Genomic DNA, 22,045 nt, shown 5'->3' with positions numbered 1-22,045 from the left:
CACTTCAGGTTAACTGTATCCCTCTGACCTTCTTATTGACGATGAAACACAGAAATTGCATCGGAATTAAATACAAAATGCACAATACCTATTTAAGTACAAGAAAACTGACTCTTCTTACTGCCAATGTTTCGAACCATTCCTGTGACACTAGTTATAGATTCCGATGCTTCACTTCAGGTTCACTGTATCCCTCTGACCTTCTTATTGACGATGAAACACTGAAATTGCATCGGAATTAAATATGAATGCACAATGCCGACTTAAGTACAAGAAAACTGACTCTTCTTACTGTGTATGTTATTAACCATTCCTGTGACACTAGTTATAGATTCCAATGCTTCACTTCAGGTTTACTGTATGCCTCTGACCTTCTTATTGACGATGTAACAAAGAAATTGCATCGGAATTAAATACAAAAAGCACAATGTCGACTTAAGTACAAGAAAACTGACTCTTCTTATTGTCTATGTTTTGAACCATTCCTGTGACACTAGTTATAGATTCCGATGCTTCACTTCATTTTTACTGTATCCCTGTGACCTGTCTAATTGACGATGAAACACAGAAATTACATCGGCATTAAATACAAAAGGCACAATGCTGACTTAAGTACCAGAAAACTGACTCTTCTCACTGTCTATGTTTTGAACCATTCATGTGACACTAGTTATAGATTCCGATGCTTCAATTTAGGTTTACTGTATCCCTCTGACCTTCTTATTGACGATGAGACACAGAAATTGCGTCGGAATTAAATACAAAAGGCACAATGCCGACTTAAGTACAAGAAAACTGACTCTTCTTACTGTCTATGTTTCGAACCATTCCTGTGCCACTAGTTATAGATTCCGATGCTTCACTTCAGGTTCACTGTATCCCTCTGACCTTCTTATTGACGATGAAACACAGAAATTGCATCGGCATTAAATACAAAAGGCACAATGCTGGCTTAAGTACAAGAAAACTGACTCTTCATACTGTCTATGTTTTGAACCATTCATGTGACACTAGTTATAGATTCCGATGCTTCACTTCAGTTTAACTGTATCCCTCTGACCTTATTGACGATGAAACACAGAAATTGCATCGGAATTAAATACAAAAGGCACAATGCCGACTTAAGTACAAGAAAACAGACTCTTCTTACCGTCTATGTTTTGAACCATTCCTGTGACACTAGTTATAGATTCCTATGCTTAACTTCAGGTTCACTGTATCCCTCTGACCGTCTTATTGACGATGAAACACAGAAATTGCATCGGAATTAAATACAAAAGGCACAATGCCGACTTAAGTACAAGAAGACTGACTCTTCTTACTGTGTATGTTTTGAACCATTCCTGTGACACTAGTTATATAATCCGATGCCTCACTTCAGGTTTACTGTATCCCTCTGACCTTCTTATTGACGATGAAACACAGAAATTGCATCGGCATTAAATACAAAAGGCACAATGCTGACTTGAGTACCAGAAAACTGACTCTTCTTAATGTCTATTTTTTGAACCATTCATGTGACACTAGTTACAGATTCCGATGCTTCACTTTAGGTTAACTGTATCCCTCTAACCTTCTTATTGACGATGAAACACAGAAATTGCATCGGAATTAAATACAAAAGGCACAATGCCTACTTAAGTACAAGAAAACTGACTCTTCTTACTGCCAATGTTTCGAACCATTCCTGTGACACTAGTTATAGATTCCGATGCTTCACTTCAGGTTCACTGTATCCCTCTGACCTTCTTATTGACGATGAAACACTGAAATTGCATCGGAATTAAATACAAAAGGCACAATGCCGACTTAAGTACAAGAAAACTGACTCTTCTTACTGTGTATGTTATTAACCATTCCTGTGACACTAGTTATAGATTCCAATGCTTCACTTCAGGTTTACTGTATGCCTCTGACCTTCTTATTGACGATGTAACAAAGAAAGTGCATCGGAATTAAATACAAAAAGCACAATGTCGACTTAAGTACAAGAAAACTGACTCTTATTACTGTCTATGTTTTGAACCATTCCTGTGACACTAGTTATAGATTCCGATGCTTCACTTCATTTTTACTGTATCCCTGTGCCCTTCTAATTGACGATGAAACACAGAAATTACATCGGCATTAAATACAAAAGGCACAATGCTGACTTAAGTACCAGAGAACTGACTCTTCTCACTGTCTATGTTTTGAACCATTCATGTGACACTAGTTATAGATTCCGATGCTTCAATTTAGGTTTACTGTATCCCTCTGACCTTCTTATTGACGATGAGACACAGAAATTGCATCGGAATTAAATACAAAAGGCACAATGCCGACTTAAGTACAAGAAAACTGACTCTTCTTACTGTCTATGTTTCGAACCATTCCTGTGCCACTAGTTATAGATTCCGATGCTTCACTTCAGGTTCACTGTATCCCTCTGACCTTCTTATTGACGATGAAACACAGAAATTGCATCGGAATTAAATAGAAAAGGCACAATGCCGACTTAAGTAGAAGAAAACTGACTATTGTTACTGTCTATGTTTGAACCATTCCTGTGCCACTAGTTATAAATTCCGATGCTTCACTTCAGGTTCACTGTATCCCTCTGACCTTCTTATTGACGATGAAACACTGAAATTGCATCGGAATTAAATACAAAAGGCACAATGCCGACTTAAGTATAAGAGAACTGACTCTTCTTACTGTCTATGTTTTGAACCATTCCTGTGACACTAGTTATAGTTTCCGATGCTTCACTTCAGGTTTACTGTATGCCTCTAACCTTCTTATTGTCGATGTAACACAGAAAGTGCATCGGAATTAAATACAAAAGGCACAATGCCGACTTAAGTACAAAAAAACTGACTCTTCTTACTGTCTATGTTTTGAACCATTCCTGTGACACTAGTTATAGATTCCGATGCTTCACGTCAGGTTTTCTGTATCCCTCTGACATTCTTATTGACGTTGAAACACAGAAATTGCATGGGAATTAAATACAAAATGCACAATGCCGACTTAAGTACAAGAAAACTGACTCTTCTTACTGACTATGTTTTAAACCATTCCTGTGACACTAGTAATAGATTCCGATGCGTCACATCAGCTTTACTGTATCCCTCTGACCTTCTTATTGACGATGAAGTACAGAAATTGCATCGGAATTAAATACAAAAGGCACAATGCCGACTTAAGTACAAGAACACTGACTCATCTTACTGTCTATGTTTAGAACAATTCCTGTGACACTAGTTGTAGATTCCGATGCTTCACATCAGGTTTACCATATCCCTCTGACCTTCATATTGACGATGAAACACAGAAGTTGAATCGGACTAAATACAAAAAGCACATTGCCGACTCAAGTACAAGAAGTCTCGCTCTTCTTAGTGACTATGTTTTGAACATTTCCTGTGAGACCAGTTTTAGATTCCGATGCTTCACTATATGTTTACTGTATCCCTTGGTCTTCTTATTGACGATGAAACACAGAAATTGCATCTTAATTAAATACAAAAGGCACAATGCCGACTTAAGTACAAGAAGACTGACTCTTCATACTGTCTATGTTTTGAACATTCCTGTGACACTAGTTATAGATTCCGATGCTTCACTTCACGTTTACTGTATCCCTCTGACTGTCTTATTGACGATGAAACACAGAAATTGCATCGGAATTAAATACATAGTCACAATGCCGAATCAAGTACAAGATGACTGTCTATTCTTACTGTCTATGTTTTGAACCATTCTTGTGAGACTAGTTATAGATTCCAATTCTTCACTTCAGGTTTACTGTATCCCTCTGACCTTCTTATTGACGATGAAACACAGAAATAGCATCGGAATTAAATACAAAAGCACAATGCCCACGTAAGTACAAGGAACTGACTCTTCCTAGTGTCTATGTTTTGAACCATTCCTGTGACACTAGTTATAGATTCCGATGCTTTACTTCGGAATTACTGTATCCCACTAACCTTCTTATTGACGATGAAACACAGAAATTGCATCGGAATTAAATACAAAATGCACAATGCCGACTCAAGTACAAGAAGACAGGCTCTTCTTACTGTCTATGTTTGAACCATTCCTGTGACACTAGTTATAGATTCCGATGCTTCACTTCAGGTTCACTGTATCCCTCTGAACGTCTTATTGACGATGAAACACAGAAATTTCATCGGAATTAAATACATAGGCACAATGCCAACTTAAGTACAAGAGAACTGACTCTTCTTACTGTCTATGTCTTGAACCATTTCTGTGACACTAGTTATTGATTCCGATGCTTCACTTCAGGTTTATTGTATCCCACTGACCTTCTTATTGACGATGAAACCCAGAAATTACATCGGAATTAAACACAAAAGGCACAATGCCGACTCAAGTACAAGAAGAGTGGCTCTTCTTTCTGTCTATGTTATGAACCATTCCTGGGTCACTAATTATAGATTCCGATGCTTCACTTCAGGTTTACTGTATCCCTCTGACCTTCTTATTGACGATGAAACACAGAAATTGAATTGGAATTAAACACAAAGGGCACAATGCCTACTTAAGTACAAGAAAACTGACTCTTCTTACTGTCTATGCTTTGAACCATTCCTGTGACACTAGTTATAGATTCCGATGCTTCACTTCAGGTTTACTGTATGCCTCTGACCTTCTTATTGACGATGAAACACAGAAATTGCATCGGCATTAAATACAAAAGGCACAATGCTGACTTAAGTACAAGAAAACTGACTCTTCTTACTGTCTATGTTTTCAACCATTCATGTGGCACTAGTTATAGATTCCGATGCTTCACTTCAGTTTAACTGTATCCCTCTGACCTTATTGACGATGAAACACAGAAATTGCATCGGAATTAAAGTCAAAAGGCACAATACCGACTTAAGTACAAGAAAACAGACTCTTCTTACCGTCTATGTTCTGAAATATTCCTGTGACAATAGTTATAGATTCCTATGCTTCACTTCAGGTTCACTGTATCCCTCTGACCTTCTTATTGACGATGAAACACAGAAATTGCATCGGAGTTAAATACAAAAGGCACAATGCCGAGTTAAGTACAAGAAAACTGACTCTTCTTACTGTGTATGTTATTAACCATTCCTGTGACACTAATTATGGATTCCGATGCTTCACTTCAGGTTTACTGTATGCCACTGACCTTCTTTTTGACGATGTAACAAAGAAATTGCATCGGAATTAAATACAAAAAGCGCAATGCCGACTTAAGTACAAGAAAACTGACTCTTCTTACTGTCTATGTTTTGAACCATTCCTGTGACACTAGTTATATAATCCGATGCTTCACTTCAGGTTTACTGTATCCCTCTTACCTTCTTTTTGACGATGAAACACAGAAATTGCATCGGCATTAAATACAAAAGGCATAATGCTGACCTCAGTACCAGAAAACTGACTCTTCTTACTGTCTATGTTTTGAACCATTCATGTGACACTAGTTATAGATTCCGATGCTTCACTTCAGGTTAACTGTATCCCTCTGACCTTCTTATTGACGATGAAACACAGAAATTGCATCGGAATTAAATACAAAATGCACAATACCTACTTAAGTACAAGAAAACTGACTCTTCTTACTGCCAATGTTTCGAACCATTCCTGTGACACTAGTTATAGATTCCGATGCTTCACTTCAGGTTCACTGTATCCCTCTGACCTTCTTATTGACGATGAAACACTGAAATTGCATCGGAATTAAATATGAATGCACAATGCCGACTTAAGTACAAGAAAACTGACTCTTCTTACTGTGTATGTTATTAACCATTCCTGTGACACTAGTTATAGATTCCAATGCTTCACTTCAGGTTTACTGTATGCCTCTGACCTTCTTATTGACGATGTAACAAAGAAATTGCATAGGAATTAAATACAAAAAGCACAATGTCGACTTAAGTACAAGAAAACTGACTCTTCTTATTGTCTATGTTTTGAACCATTCCTGTGACACTAGTTATAGATTCCGATGCTTCACTTCATTTTTACTGTATCCCTGTGACCTGTCTAATTGACGATGAAACACAGAAATTACATCGGCATTAAATACAAAAGGCACAATGCTGACTTAAGTACCAGAAAACTGACTCTTCTCACTGTCTATGTTTTGAACCATTCATGTGACACTAGTTATAGATTCCGATGCTTCAATTTAGGTTTACTGTATCCCTCTGACCTTCTTATTGACGATGAGACACAGAAATTGCGTCGGAATTAAATACAAAAGGCACAATGCCGACTTAAGTACAAGAAAACTGACTCTTCTTACTGTCTATGTTTCGAACCATTCCTGTGCCACTAGTTTTAGATTCCGATGCTTCACTTCAGGTTCACTGTATCCCTCTGACCTTCTTATTGACGATGAAACACAGAAATTGCATTGGAATTAATAGAAAAGGCACAATGCCGACTTAAGTAGAAGAAAACTGACTATTCTTACTGTCTATGTTTGAACCATTCCTGTGACACTAGTTATAGATTCCGATGCTTCACATCATGTTTACCATATCCCTCTGACCTTCTTATTGACGATGAAACACAGAAATTGCATCGGATTAAATACAAAAGGCACAATGCCGACTTACGTACAAGAAAACTGACTCTTCTTACTGTCTATGATTTGAACCATTCCTGTGACACTAGTTATAGATTCCAATGCTTCACATCAGGTATACTGTATCCCTCTGACCTTCATATTGAAGATGAAACACACATATTGCATCGGAATTAAATACTAAAGGCAAAATGCCGACTTAAGTACAACAAAACTGACTCTTCTTACTGTCTATGTTTTGAACCATTCATGTGACACTAGTTATAGATTCCGATGCTTTACTTCGGAATTACTGTATCCCACTAACCTTCTTATTGACGATGAAACACTGAAATTTCATCGGAATTAAATACAAAAGTCACAATGCCGACTTAAGTACAAGAAAACTGACTCTTCTTACTTTCTATGTTTTGAACCATTCCTATGACACTAGATATAGATTCCGATGCTTCACTTCAGGTTTACTGTATCCCTCTGACCTTCTTATTGACGATGAAACCCAGATATTGCATCGGAATTAAATACAAAAAGCACAATGCAGACTTAAGTACAAGAAAACTGACTCTTCTTACTGTCTATGTTTGAACCATTCCCTTGACATTAGTTATAGATTCCGATGTTTCACTTCAGGTTTACTGTATCCCTCTGACCTTCTTATTGACGATGAAACACAGAAATTGTATCGGAATTAAATGCAAAATGCACAATGCCGACTTAAGTACAAGAAAACTGACTCTTCATACTGTCTAAGTTTTGAACCATTCCTGTGTCACTAGTTATAGATTCCGATGCTTCACTTCAGGTTTACTGTATCCCTCTGACCTTCTTATTATTGATGAAACACAGAAATTGCATCGGAATTATATACAAAAGGCACAATGCCGACTCAAGTACAAGAAGACAGGCTCTTCTTACTGTCTATGTTTGAACCATTCCTGTGACACTAGTTATAGATTCCGATGCTTCACTTCAGGTTCACTGTATCCCTCTGAACGTCTTATTGACGATGAAACACAGAAATTTCATCGGAATTAAATACATAGGCACAATGCCAACTTAAGTACAAGAGAACTGACTCTTCTTACTGTCTATGTTTTGAACCATTTCTGTGACACTAGTTATTGATTCCGATGCTTCACTTCAGGTTTATTGTATCCCACTGACCTTCTTATTGACGATGAAACCCAGAAATTGCATCGGAATTAAACACAAAAGGCACAATGCCGACTCAAGTACAAGAAGAGTGGCTCTTCTTTCTGTCTATGATATGAACCATTCCTGTGACACTAATTATAGATTCCGATGCTTCACTTCAGGTTTACTGTATCCCTCTGATCTTCTTATTGACGATGAAACACAGAAATTGAATTGGAATTAAACACAAAAGGCACAATGCCTACTTAAGTACAAGAAAACTGACTCTTCTTACTGTCTATGTTTTGAACCATTCCTGTGACACTAGTTATAGATTCCGATGCTTCACTTCAGTTTAACTGTATCCCTCTGACCTTATTGACGATGAAACACAGAAATTGCATCGGAATTAAATACAAAATGCACAATGCCGACTTAAGTACAAGAAAACAGACTCTTCCTACCGTCTATGTTTTGAACTATTCGTGTGACACTAGTTATAGATTCCTATGCTTCACTTCAGGTTCATTGTATCCCTCTGACCTTCTTATTGACGATGAAACACAGAATTTGCATCGGAATTAAATACAAAAGGCACAATGCCGAGTTAAGTACAAGAAAACTGACTCTTCTTACTGTGTATGTTATTAACCATTCCTGCGACACTAATTATAGATTCCGATGCTTCACTTCAGATTTACTGTATGCCTCTGACCGTCTTTTTGACGATGTAACAAAGAAATTGCATCGGAATTAAATACAAAAAGCGCAATGCCGACTTAAGTACAAGAAAACTGACTCTTCTTACTGTCTATGTTTTGAACCATTCCTGTGACACTAGTTATATAATCCGATGCTTCACTTCAGGTTTACTGTATCCCTCTGACCTTCTTATTGACGATGAAACACAGAAATTGCATCGGCATTAAATACAAAAGGCACAATGCTGACTTGAGTACCAGAAAACTGAATCTTCTTACTGTCTATGTTTTGAACCATTCATGTGACACTAGTTATAGATTCCGATGCTTCACTTCAGGTTAACTGTATCCCTCTGACCTTCTTATTGACGATGAAACACAGAAATTGCATCGGAATTAAATACAAAAAGCACAATGCCTACTTAAGTACAAGAAAACTGACTCTTCTTACTGCCAATGTTTCGAACCATTCCTGTGACACTAGTTATAGATTCCGATGCCTCACTTCAGGATCACTGTATCCCTCTGACCTTCTTATTGTCGATGAAACACAGAAATTGCATCGGAATTAAATACAAAATGCACAATGTCGACTTAAGTACAAGAAAACTGACTCTTCTTACTGCCTATGTTTTGAACCACTCCTGTGACACTAGTTACAGATTCCGATGCTTCACTTCAGCTTTACTGTATCCCTCTGACCTTCTTATTGACGATGAAACAGAAATTGCATCGGAATTAAATACAATAGGCACAATGCCGACTTAAGTACAAGAAAACTGACTCTTCTTACTGTCTATGTTTTGAACAATTCCTGTGACACTAGTTATAGATTCCGATGCTTGACATCATGTTTACCATATCCCTCTGACCTTCTTATTGACGATGAAACACAGAAATTGCATCGGATTAAATACAAAAGGCACAATGCCGACTTACGTACAAGAACACTGACTCTTCTTACTGTCTATGTTTTGAACCATTACTCTGACACTAGTTATAGATCCCGATGCTTCACTTCAGGTTTACTGTATCCCTCTGCCCTTCTTGTTGGCGATGAAACATAGAAATTGCATCGGAATTAAATAGAAAAGAAACATTGCCGACTTAAGTACAAGAAAACTGACTCTTCTTACTGTCTATGATTTGAACCATTCCTGTGACACTAGTTATAGATTCCAATGCTTCCCATCAGGTTTACTGTATCCCTCTGACCTTCATATTGAAGATGAAACACAGATATTGCATCGGAATTAAATACTAAAGGCAAAATGCCGACTTAAGTACAACAAAACTGACTCATCTTACTATCTATGTTTTGAACCATTCCTGTGACACTAGTTGTAGATTCCGATGCTTCACTTCAGGTTTACTGTATCCCTCTGACCTTCTTATTGACGATGAAACACAGAAATTTCATCGGAATTAAATACAAAAGTCACAATGCCGACTTAAGTACAAGAAAACTGACTCTTCTTACTTTCTATGTTTTGAACCATTCCTGTGACACTAGATATAGATTCCGATGCTTCACTTCAGGTTTACTGTATCTCTCTGACCTTCTTATTGACGATGAAACACAGAAATTGCATCGGAATTAAATACAAAAAGCACAATGCAGACTTAAGTACAAGAAAACTGACTCTTCTTACTGTCTATGTTTGAACCATTCCCTTGACACTAGTTATAGATTCTGATGTTTCACTTCAGGTTTACTGTATCCCTCTGACCTTCTTATTGTCGATGAAACACAGAAATTGTATCGGAATTAAATGCAAAATGCACAATGCCGACTTAAGTACAAGAAGACTGACTCTTCATATTGTCTAAGTTTTGAACCATTCCTGTGTCACTAGTTATACATTCCGATGCTTCACTTCAGGTTTACTGTATCCCTCTGACCTTCTTATTATTGATGAAACACAGAAATTGCATCGGAATTATATACAAAAGGCACAATGCCGACTCAAGTACAAGAAGACAGGCTCTTCTTACTGTCTATGTTTGAACCATTCCTGTGACACTAGTTATAGATCCGATGCTTCACTTCAGGTTCACTGTATCCCTCTGAACGTCTTATTGACGATGAAACACAGAAATTTCATCGGAATTAAATACATAGGCACAATGCCAACTTACGTACAAGAGAACTGACTCTTCTTACTGTCTATGCTTTGAACCATTTCTGTGACACTAGTTATTGATTCCGATGCTTCACTTCAGGTTTATTGTATCCCACTGACCTTCTTATTGACGATGAAACACAGAAATTGCATCGGAATTAAATACAAAAGGCACAATGCCGAGTTAAGTACAAGAAAACTGACTCTTCTTACTGTGTATGTTATTAACCATTCCTGCGACACTAATTATAGATTCCGGTGCTTCACTTCAGGTTTACTGTATGCCTCTGACCTTGTTTTTGACGATGTAACAAAGAAATTGCATCGGAATTAAATACAAAAAGCGCAATGCCGACTTAAGTACAAGAAAACTGACTCTTCTTACTGTCTATGTTTTGAACCATTCCTGTGACACTAGTTATATAATCCGATGCTTCACTTCAGGTTTACTGTATCCCTCTGACCTTCTTATTGACGATGAAACACAGAAATTGCATCGGCATTAAATACAAAAGGCACAATGCTGACTTGAGTACCAGAAAACTGACTCTTCTTACTGTCTATGTTTTGAACCATTCATGTGACACTAGTTATAGATTCCGATGCTTCACTTCAGGTTAACTGTATCCCTCTGACCTTCTTATTGACGATGAAACACAGATATTGCATCGGAATTAAATACAAAAAGCACAATGCCTACTTAAGTACAAGAAAACTGACTCTTCTTACTGCCAATGTTTCGAACCATTCCTGTGACACTAGTTATAGATTTCGATGCTTCACTTCAGGTGTACTGTATCCCTGTGACCTTTTTATTGACGATGAAACACAGAAATTGCATCGGCATTAAATACAAAAGGCACAATGCTGACTTATGTACCAGAAAACTGACTCTTCTCACTGTCTATGTTTTGAACCATTCCTGTGACACTAGTTATAGTTTCCGATGCTTCACTTCAGGTTTACTGTATCCCTCTGACCTTTTTATTGACGATGAAACACTGAAATTGCATCGGAATTAAATACAAAAGGCACAATGCCTTCTTAAGTACAAGAAAACTGACTCTTCTTACTGCCAATGTTTCGAACCATTCCTGTGACACTAGTTATAGATTCCGATGCTTCACTTCAGGTTCACTGTATCCCTCTGACCTTCTTATTGACGATGAAACACTGAAATTGCATCGGAATTAAATACAAAAGGCACAATGCCGACTTAAGTACAAGAAAACTGACTCTTCTTACTGTGTATGTTATTAACCATTCCTGTGACACTAGTTATAGATTCCAATGCTTCACTTCAGGTTTACTGTATGCCTCTGACCTTCTTATTGACGATGTAACAAAGAAATTGCATCGGAATTAAATACAAAAAGCACAATGTCGACTTAAGTACAAGAAAACTGACTCTTCTTACTGTCTATGTTTTGAACCATTCCTGTGACACTAGTTATAGATTCCGATGCGTCACTTCATTTTTACTGTATCCCTGTGACCTTCTAATTGACGATGAAAGACAGAAATTACATCGGCATTAAATACAAAAGGCACAATGCTGACTTAAGTACCAGAAAACTGACTCTTCTCACTGTCTATGTTTTGAACCATTCATGTGACACTAGTTATAGATTCCGATGCTTCAATTTAGGTTTACTGTATCCCTCTGACCTTCTTATTGACGATGAGACACAGAAATTGCATCGGAATTAAATACAAAAGGCACAATGCCGACTTAAGTACAAGAAAACTGACTCTTCTTACTGTCTATGTTTCGAACCATTCCTGTGCCACTAGTTATAGATTCCGATGCTTCACTTCAGGTTCACTGTATCCCTCTGACCTTCTTATTGACGATGAAACACAGAAATTGCATCGGAATTAAATAGAAAAGGCACAATGCCGACTTAAGTAGAAGAAAACTGACTATTCTTACTGTCTATGTTTGAACCATTCCTGTGACACTAGTTATACATTCCGATGCTTCACTTCAGGTTTTCTGTATCCCTCTGACCTTCTTATTGTCGATGAAACACAGAAATTGCATCGGAATTAAATACAAAATGCACAATGTCGACTTAAGTACAAGAAAACTGACTCTTCTTACTGCCTATGTTTTGAACCACTCCTGTGACACTAGTTATAGATTCCGATGCTTCACTTCAGCTTTACTGTATCCCTCTGACCTTCTTATTGACGATGAAACACAGAAATTGCATCTGAATTAAATACAATAGGCACAATGCCGACTTAAGTACAAGAAAACTGACTCTTCTTACTGTCTATGTTTTTACCAATTCCTGTGACACTAGTTATAGAATCCGATGCTTCACATCATGTTTACCATATCCCTCTGACCTTCTTATTGACGATGAAACACAGAAATTGCATCGGATTAAATACAAAAGGCACAATGCCGACTTACGTACAAGAACACTGACTCTTCTTACTGTCTATGTTTTGAACCATTCCTCTGACACTAGTTATAGATTCCGATGCTTCACTTCAGGTTTACTGTATCCCTCTGCCCTTCTTATTGGCGATGAAACATAGAAATTGCATCGGAATTAAATAGAAAAGAAACAATGCCGACTTAAGTACAAGAAAACTGACTCTTCTTACTGTCTATGATTTGAACCATTCCTGTGACACTAGTTATAGATTCCAATTCTTCACATCAGGTTTACTGTATCCCTCTGACGTTCATATTGAAGATGAAACACAGATATTGCATCGGAATTAAATACTAAAGGCAAAATGCCGACTTAAGTACAACAAAACTGACTCTTCTTACTGTCTATGTTTTGAACCATTCCTGTGACACTAGTTGTAGATTCCGATGCTTCACTTCAGGTTTACTGTATCCCTCTGACCTTCTTATTGACGATGAAACACAGAAATTTCATCGGAATTAAATACAAAAGTCACAATGCCGACTTAAGTACAAGAAAACTGACTCTTCTTACTTTCTATGTTTTGAACCATTCCAGTGACACTAGATATAGATTCCGATGCTTCACTTCAGGTTTACTGTATCTCTCTGACCTTCTTATTGACGATGAAACACAGGAATTGCATCGGAATTAAATACAAAAAGCACAATGCAGACTTAAGTACAAGAAAACTGACTCCTCTTACTGTCTATGTTTGAACCATTCCCTTGACACTAGTTATAGATTCCGATGTTTCACTTCAGGTTTACTGTATCCCTCTGACCTTCTTATTGTCGATGAAACACAGAAATTGTATCGGAATTAAATGCAAAATGCACAATGCCGACTTAAGTACAAGAAGACTGACTCTTCATACTGTCTAAGTTTTGAACCATTCCTGTGTCACTAGTTATAGATTCCGATGCTTCACTTCAGGTTTACTGTATCCCTCTGACCTTCTTATTATTGATGAAACACAGAAATTGCATCGGAATTATATACAAAAGGCACAATGCCGACTCAAGTACAAGAAGACAGGCTCCTCTTACTGTCTATGTTTGAACCATTCCTGTGACACTAGTTATAGATCCGATGCTTCACTTCAGGTTCACTGTATCCCTCTGAACGTCTTATTGACGATGAAACACAGAAATTTCATCGGAATTAAATACATAGGCACAATGCCAACTTAAGTACAAGAGAACTGACTCTTCTTACTGTCTATGCTTTGAACCATTTCTGTGACACTAGTTATATAATCCGATGCTTCACTTCAGGTTTACTGTATCCCTCTGACCTTCTTATTGACGATGAAACACAGAAATTGCATCGGCATTAAATACAAAAGGCACAATGCTGACTTGAGTACCAGAAAACTGACTCTTCTTACTGTCTATGTTTTGAACCATTCATGTGACACTAGTTATAGATTCCGATGCTTCACTTCAGGTTAACTGTATCCCTCTGACCTTCTTATTGACGATGAAGCACAGAAATTGCATCGGAATTAAATACAAAATGCACAATGCCTACTTAAGTACAAGAAAACTGACTCTTCTTACTGCCAATGTTTCGAACCATTCCTGTGACACTAGTTATAGATTTCGATGCTTCACTTCAGGTGTACTGTATCCCTGTGACCTTTTTATTGACGATGAAACACAGAAATTGCATCGGCAGTAAATGCAAAAGGCACAATGCTGACTTAAGTACCAGAAAACTGACTCTTCTCACTGTCTATGTTTTGAACCATTCCTGTGACACTAGTTATAGTTTCCGATGCTTCACTTCAGGTTTACTGTATCCCTCTGACCTTTTTATTGACGATGAAACACAGAAATTGCATCGGAATTAAATACAAAAGGCACAATGCCTTCTTAAGTACAAGAAAACTGACTCTTCTTACTGCCAATGTTTCGAACCATTCCTGTGACACTAGTTATAGATTCCGATGCTTCACTTCAGGTTCACTGTATCCCTCTGACCTTCTTATTGACGATGAAACACTGAAATTGCATCGGAATTAAATACAAAAGGCACAATGCCGACTGAAGTACAAGAAAACTGACTCTTCTTACTGTGTATGTTATTAACCATTCCTGTGAAACTAGTTATAGATTCCAATGCTTCACTTCAGGTTTACTGTATGCCTCTGACCTTCTTATTGACGATGTAACAAAGAAATTGCATCGGAATTAAATACAAAAAGCACAATGTCGACTTAAGTACAAGAAAACTGACTCTTCTTACTGTCTATGTTTTGAACCATTCCTGTGACACTAGTTATAGATTCCGATGCGTCACTTCATTTTTACTGTATCCCTGTGACCTTCTAATTGACGATGAAAGACAGATATTACATCGGCATTAAATACAAAAGGCACAATGCTGACTTAAGTACCAGAAAACTGACTCTTCTCACTGTCTATGTTTTGAACCATTCATGTGACACTAGTTATAGATTCCGATGCTTCAATTTAGGTTTACTGTATCCCTCTGACCTTCTTATTGACGATGAGACACAGAAATTGCATCGGAATTAAATACAAAAGGCACAATGCCGACTTAAGTACAAGAAAACTGACTCTTCTTACTGTCTATGTGTCGAACCATTCCTGTGCCACTAGTTATAGATTCCGATGCTTCACTTCAGGTTCACTGTATCCCTCTGACCTTCTTATTGACGATGAAACACAGAAATTGCATCGGAATTAAATAGAAAAGGCACAATGCCGACTTAAGTAGAAGAAAACTGACTATTCTTACTGTCTATGTTTGAACCATTCCTGTGACACTAGTTATACATTCCGATGCTTCACTTCAGGTTTTCTGTATCCCTCTGACCTTCTTATTGTCGATGAAAAACAGAAATTGCATCGGAATTAAATACAAAATGCACAATGTCGACTTAAGTACAAGAAAACTGACTCTTCTTACTGCCTATGTTTTGAACCACTCCTGTGACACTAGTTATAGATTCCGATGCTTCACTTCAGCTGTACTGTATCCCTCTGACCTTCTTATTGACGATGAAATACAGAAATTGCATCGGAATTAAATACAATAGGCACAATGCCGACTTAAGTACAAGAAAACTGACACTTCTTACTGTCTATGTTTTGAACAATTCCTGTGACACTAGTTATAGATTCCGATGCTTCACATCATGTTTACCATATCCCTCTGACCTTCTTATTGACGATGAAACACAGAAATTGCATCGGATTAAATACAACAGGCACAATGCCGACTTACGTACAAGAACACTGACTCTTCTTACTGTCTATGTTTTGAACCATTCCTCTGACACTAGTTATAGATTCCGATGCTTCACTTCAGGTTTACTGTATCCCTCTGCCCTTCTTATTGGCGATGAAACATAGAAATTGCATCGGAATTAAATAGAAAAGAAACAATGCCGACTTAAGTACAAGAAAACTGACTCTTCTTACTGTCTATGATTTGAACCATTCCTGTGACACTAGTTATAGATTCCAATTCTTCACATCAGGTTTACTGTATCCCTCTGACGTTCATATTGAAGATGAAACACAGATATTGCATCGGAATAAAATACTAAAGGCAAAATGCCGACTTAAGTACAACAAAACTGACTCTTCTTACTGTCTATGTTTTGAACCATTCCTGTGACACTAGTTGTACATTCCGATGCTTCACTTCAGGTTTACTGTATCCCTCTGACCTTCTTATTGACGATGAAACACAGAAATTTCATCGGAATTAAATACAAAAGTCACAATGCCGACTTAAGTACAAGAAAACTGACTCTTCTTACTTTCTATGTTTTGAACCATTCCTGTGACACTAGATATAGATTCCGATGCTTCACTTCAGGTTTACTGTATCCCTCTGACCTTCTTATTGACGATGAAACACAGAAATTGCATCGGAATTAAATACAAAAAGCACAATGCAGACTTAAGTACAAGAAAACTGACTCTTCTTACTGTCTATGTTTGAACCATTCCCTTGACACTAGTTATAGATTCCGATGTTTCACTTCAGGTTTACTGTATCCCTCTGACCTTCTTATTGACGATGAAACACAGAAATTGTATCGGAATTAAATGCAAAAGGCACAATGCCGACGTAAGTACAAGAAAACTGACTCTTCATACTGTCTAAGTTTTGAACCATTCCTGTGACACTAGTTATAGATTCCGATGCTTCACTTCAGGTTTACTGTATCCCTCTGACCTTCTTATTATTGATGAAACACAGAAATTGCATCGGAATTATATACAAAAGGCACAATGCCGACTTAAGTACAAGAAAACTGACTCTTCTTACTGTCTATGTTTTGAACCATTCCTGTGTCACTAGTTATAGATTCTGATGCTTCACTCCAGGTTTACTGTATCCCGCTTACCTTCTTATTGTCGATGAAACACAGAAATAGCATCGGAATTAAAAACGATAGGCACAATGCCGACTTAAGTACAAGAAAACTGACTCTTCTTACTGTCAATGTTTCGAACCATTCCTGTGACACTAGTTATAGATTCCGATGCTTCACTTCAGGTTCACTGTATCCCTCTGACCTTCTCATTGACGATGAAACACTGAAATTGCATCGGAATTAAATACAAAAGGCACAATGCCGACTTAAGTACAAGAAAACTGACTCTTCTTACTGTGTATGTTATTAACCATTCCTGTGACACTAGTTATAGATTCCAATGCTACGCTTCAGGTTTTCTGTATGCCTCTGACCTTCTTATTGACGATGTAACAAAGAAATTGCATCGGAATTAAATACAAAAAGCACAATGCCGACTTAAGTACAAGAAAACTGACTCTTCTTACTGTCTATGTTTTGAACCATTCCTGTGACACTAGTTATAGATTAAGATGCTTCACTTCAGGTTTACTGTATCCCTCTGACCTTCTTATTGACGATGAAACACAGAAATTGCATCGGCATTAAATAAAAAGTCACAATGCTGACTTAAGTACCAGAAAACTGACTCTTCTCACTGTCTATGTTTTGAACCATTCATGTGACACTAGTTATAGATTCCGATGCTTCAATTTAGGTTTACTGTATCCCTCTGACCTTCTTATTGACGATGAAACACAGAAATTGCATCGGAATTAAATACAAAAGGCACAATGCCGACTTAAGTACAGGAAAACTGACTCTTCTTACTGTCTATGTTTTGAACCATTCCTGTGCCACTAGTTATAGATTCCGATGCTTCACTTCAGGTTCTCTGTATCCCTCTGACCTTCTTATTGACGATGAAACACAGAAATTGCATCGGAATTAAATAGAAAAGGCACAATGCCGACATAAGTAGAAGAAAACTGACTCTCCTTAATGTCTATGTTTTGAACCATTCCTGTGACACTAGTTATAGATTCCGATGCTTCACTTCAGGTTTTCTGTATCCCTCTGACCTTCTTATTATTGATGAAACACAGAAATTGCATCGGAATTATATTCAAAAGGCACAATGCCGACTCAAGTACAAGAAGACAGGCTCTTCTTACTGTCTACGTTTGAACCATTCCTGTGACACTAGTTATAGATCCGATGCTTCACTTCAGGTTCACTGTATCCCTCTGAACGTCTTATTGACGATGAAACACAGAAATTTCATCGGAATTAAATACATAGGCACAATGCCAACTTAAGTACAAGAGAACTGACTCTTCTTACTGTCTATGCTTTGAACCATTTCTGTGACACTAGTTATTGATTCCGATGCTTCACTTCAGGTTTATTGTATCCCACTGACCTTCTTATTGACGATGAAACACAGAAATTGCATCGGAATTAAATACAAAAGGCACAATGCCGAGTTAAGTACAAGAAAACTGACTCTTCTTACTGTGTGTGTTATTAACCATTCCTGCGACACTAATTATAGATTCCGATGCTTCACTTCAGGTTTACTGTATGCCTCTGACCTTGTTTTTGACGATGTAACAAAGAAATTGCATCGGAATTAAATACAAAAAGCGCAATGCCGACTTAAGTACAAGAAAACTGACTCTTCTTACTGTCTATGTTTTGAACCATTCCTGTGACACTAGTTATAGATTAAGATGCTTCACTTCAGGTTTACTGTATCCCTCTGACCTTCTTATTGACGATGAAACACAGAAATTGCATCGGCATTAAATAAAAAGTCACAATGCCGACTTAAGTACAAGAAAACTGACTCTTCTTACTTTCTATGTTTTGAACCATTCCTGTGACACTAGATATAGATTCCGATGCTTCACTTCAGGTTTACTGTATCTCTCTGACCTTCTTATTGACGATGAAACACAGAAATTGCATCGGAATTAAATACAAAAAGCACAATGCAGACTTAAGTACAAGAAAACTGACTCTTCTTACTGTCTATGTTTGAACCATTCCCTTGACACTAGTTATAGATTCCGATGTTTCACTTCAGGTTTACTGTATCCCTCTGACCTTCTTATTGTCGATGAAACACAGAAATTGTATCGGAATTAAATGCAAAATGCACAATGCCGACCTAAGTACAAGAAGACTGACTCTTCATACTGTCTAAGTTTTGAACCATTCCTGTGTCACTAGTTATAGATTCCGATGCTTCACTTCAGGTTTACTGTATCCCTCTGACCTTCTTATTATTGATGAAACACAGAAATTGCATCGGAATTATATACAAAAGGCACAATGCCGACTCAAGTACAAGAAGACAGGCTCTTCTTACTGTCTATGTTTGAACCATTCCTGTGACACTAGTTATAGATCCGATGCTTCACTTCAGGTTCACTGTATCCCTCTGAACGTCTTATTGACGATGAAACACAGAAATTTCATCGGAATTAAATACATAGGCACAATGCCAACTTAAGTACAAGAGAACTGACTCATCTTACTGTCTATGCTTTGAACCATTTCTGTGACACTAGTTATTGATTCCGATGCTTCACTTCAGGTTTATTGTATCCCACTGACCTTCTTCTTGACGATAAAACACAGAAATTGCATCGGAATTAAATACAAAAGGCACAATGCCGAGTTAAGTACAAGAAAACTGACTCTTCTTACTGTGTATGTTATTAACCATTCCTGCGACACTAATTATAGATTCCGATGCTTCACTTCAGGTTTACTGTATGCCTCTGACCTTGTTTTTGACGATGTAACAAAGAAATTGCATCGGAATTAAATACAAAAAGCGCAATGCCGACTTAAGTACAAGAAAACTGACTCTTCTTACTGTCTATGTTTTGAAACATTCCTGTGACACTAGTTATATAATCCGATGCTTCACTTCAGGTTTACTGTATCCCTCTGACCTTCTTATTGACGATGAAACACAGAAATTGCATCGGCATTAAATACAAAAGGCACAATGCTGACTTGAGTAGCAGAAAACTGACTCTTCTTACTGTCTATGTTTTGAACCATTCATGTGACACTAGTTATAGATTCCGATGCTTCACTTCAGGTTAACTGTATCCCTCTGACCTTCTTATTGACGATGAAACACAGAAATTGCATCGGAATTAAATACAAAAAGCACAATGCCTACTTAAGTACAAGAAAACTGACTCTTCTTACTGCCAATGTTTCGAAGCATTCCTGTGACACTAGTTATAGATTTCGATGCTTCACTTCAGGTGTACTGTATCCCTGTGACCTTTTTATTGACGATGAAACACAGAAATTGCATCGGCATTAAATGCAAAAGGCACAATGCTGACTTAAGTACCAGAAAACTGACTCTTCTCACTGTCTATGTTTTGAACCATTCCTGTGACACTAGTTATAGTTTCCGATGCTTCACTTCAGGTTTACTGTATCCCTCTGACCTTTTTATTGACGATGAAACACAGAAATTGCATCGGAATTAAATACAAAAGGCACAATGCCTTCTTAAGTACAAGAAAACTGACTCTTCTTACTGCCAATGTTTCGAACCATTCCTGTGACACTAGTTATAGATTCCGATGCTTCACTTCAGGTTCACTGTATCCCTCTGACCTTCTTATTGACGATGAAACACTGAAATTGCATCGGAATTAAATACAAAAGGCACAATGCCGACTTAAGTACAAGAAAACTGACTCTTCTTACTGTGTATGTTATTAACCATTCCTGTGGAACTAGTTATAGATTCCAATGCTTCACTTCAGGTTTACTGTATGCCTCTGACCTTCTTATTGACGATGTAACAAAGAAATTGCATCGGAATTAAATACAATTAGCACAATGTCGACTTAAGTACAAGAAAACTGACTCTTCTTACTGTCTATGTTTTGAACCATTCCTGTGACACTAGTTATAGATTCCGATGCGTCACTTCATTTTTACTGTATCCCTGTGACCTTCTAATTGACGATGAAAGACAGAAATTACATCGGCATTAAATACAAAAGGCACAATGCTGACTTGAGTAGCAGAAAACTGACTCTTCTCACTGTCTATGTTTTGAACCATTCATGTGACACTAGTTATAGATTCCGATGCTTCAATTTAGGTTTACTGTATCCCTCTGACCTTCTTATTGACGATGAGACACAGAAATTGCATCGGAATTAAATACAAAAGGCACAATGCCGACTTAAGTACAAGAAAACTGACTCTTCTTACTGTCTATGTGTCGAACCATTCCTGTGCCACTAGTTATAGAATCCGATGCTTCACTTCAGGTTCACTGTATCCCTCTGACCTTCTTATTGACGATGAAACACAGAAATTGCATCGGAATTAAATAGAAAAGGCACAATGCCGACTTAAGTAGAAGAAAACTGACTATTCTTACTGTCTATGTTTGAACCATTCCTGTGACACTAGTTATACATTCCGATGCTTCACTTCAGGTTTTCTGTATCCCTCTGACCTTCTTATTGTCGATGAAACACAGAAATTGCATCGGAATTAAATACAAAATGCACAATGTCGACTTAAGTACAAGAAAACTGACTCTTCTTACTGCCTATGTTTTAAACCACTCCTGTGACACTAGTTATAGATTCCGATGCTTCACTTCAGCTGTACTGTATCCCTCTGACCTTCTTATTGACGATGAAATACAGAAATTGCATCGGAATTAAATACAATAG

The sequence above is a fragment of the Schistocerca serialis genome, chromosome 11 (assembly GCF_023864345.2).
Source record: "Schistocerca serialis cubense isolate TAMUIC-IGC-003099 chromosome 11, iqSchSeri2.2, whole genome shotgun sequence".
Taxonomy (NCBI): domain Eukaryota; kingdom Metazoa; phylum Arthropoda; class Insecta; order Orthoptera; family Acrididae; genus Schistocerca; species Schistocerca serialis.
The sequence above is the reverse complement of the archived record's forward strand: the minus strand, read 5'-3'. Positions refer to the sequence as shown.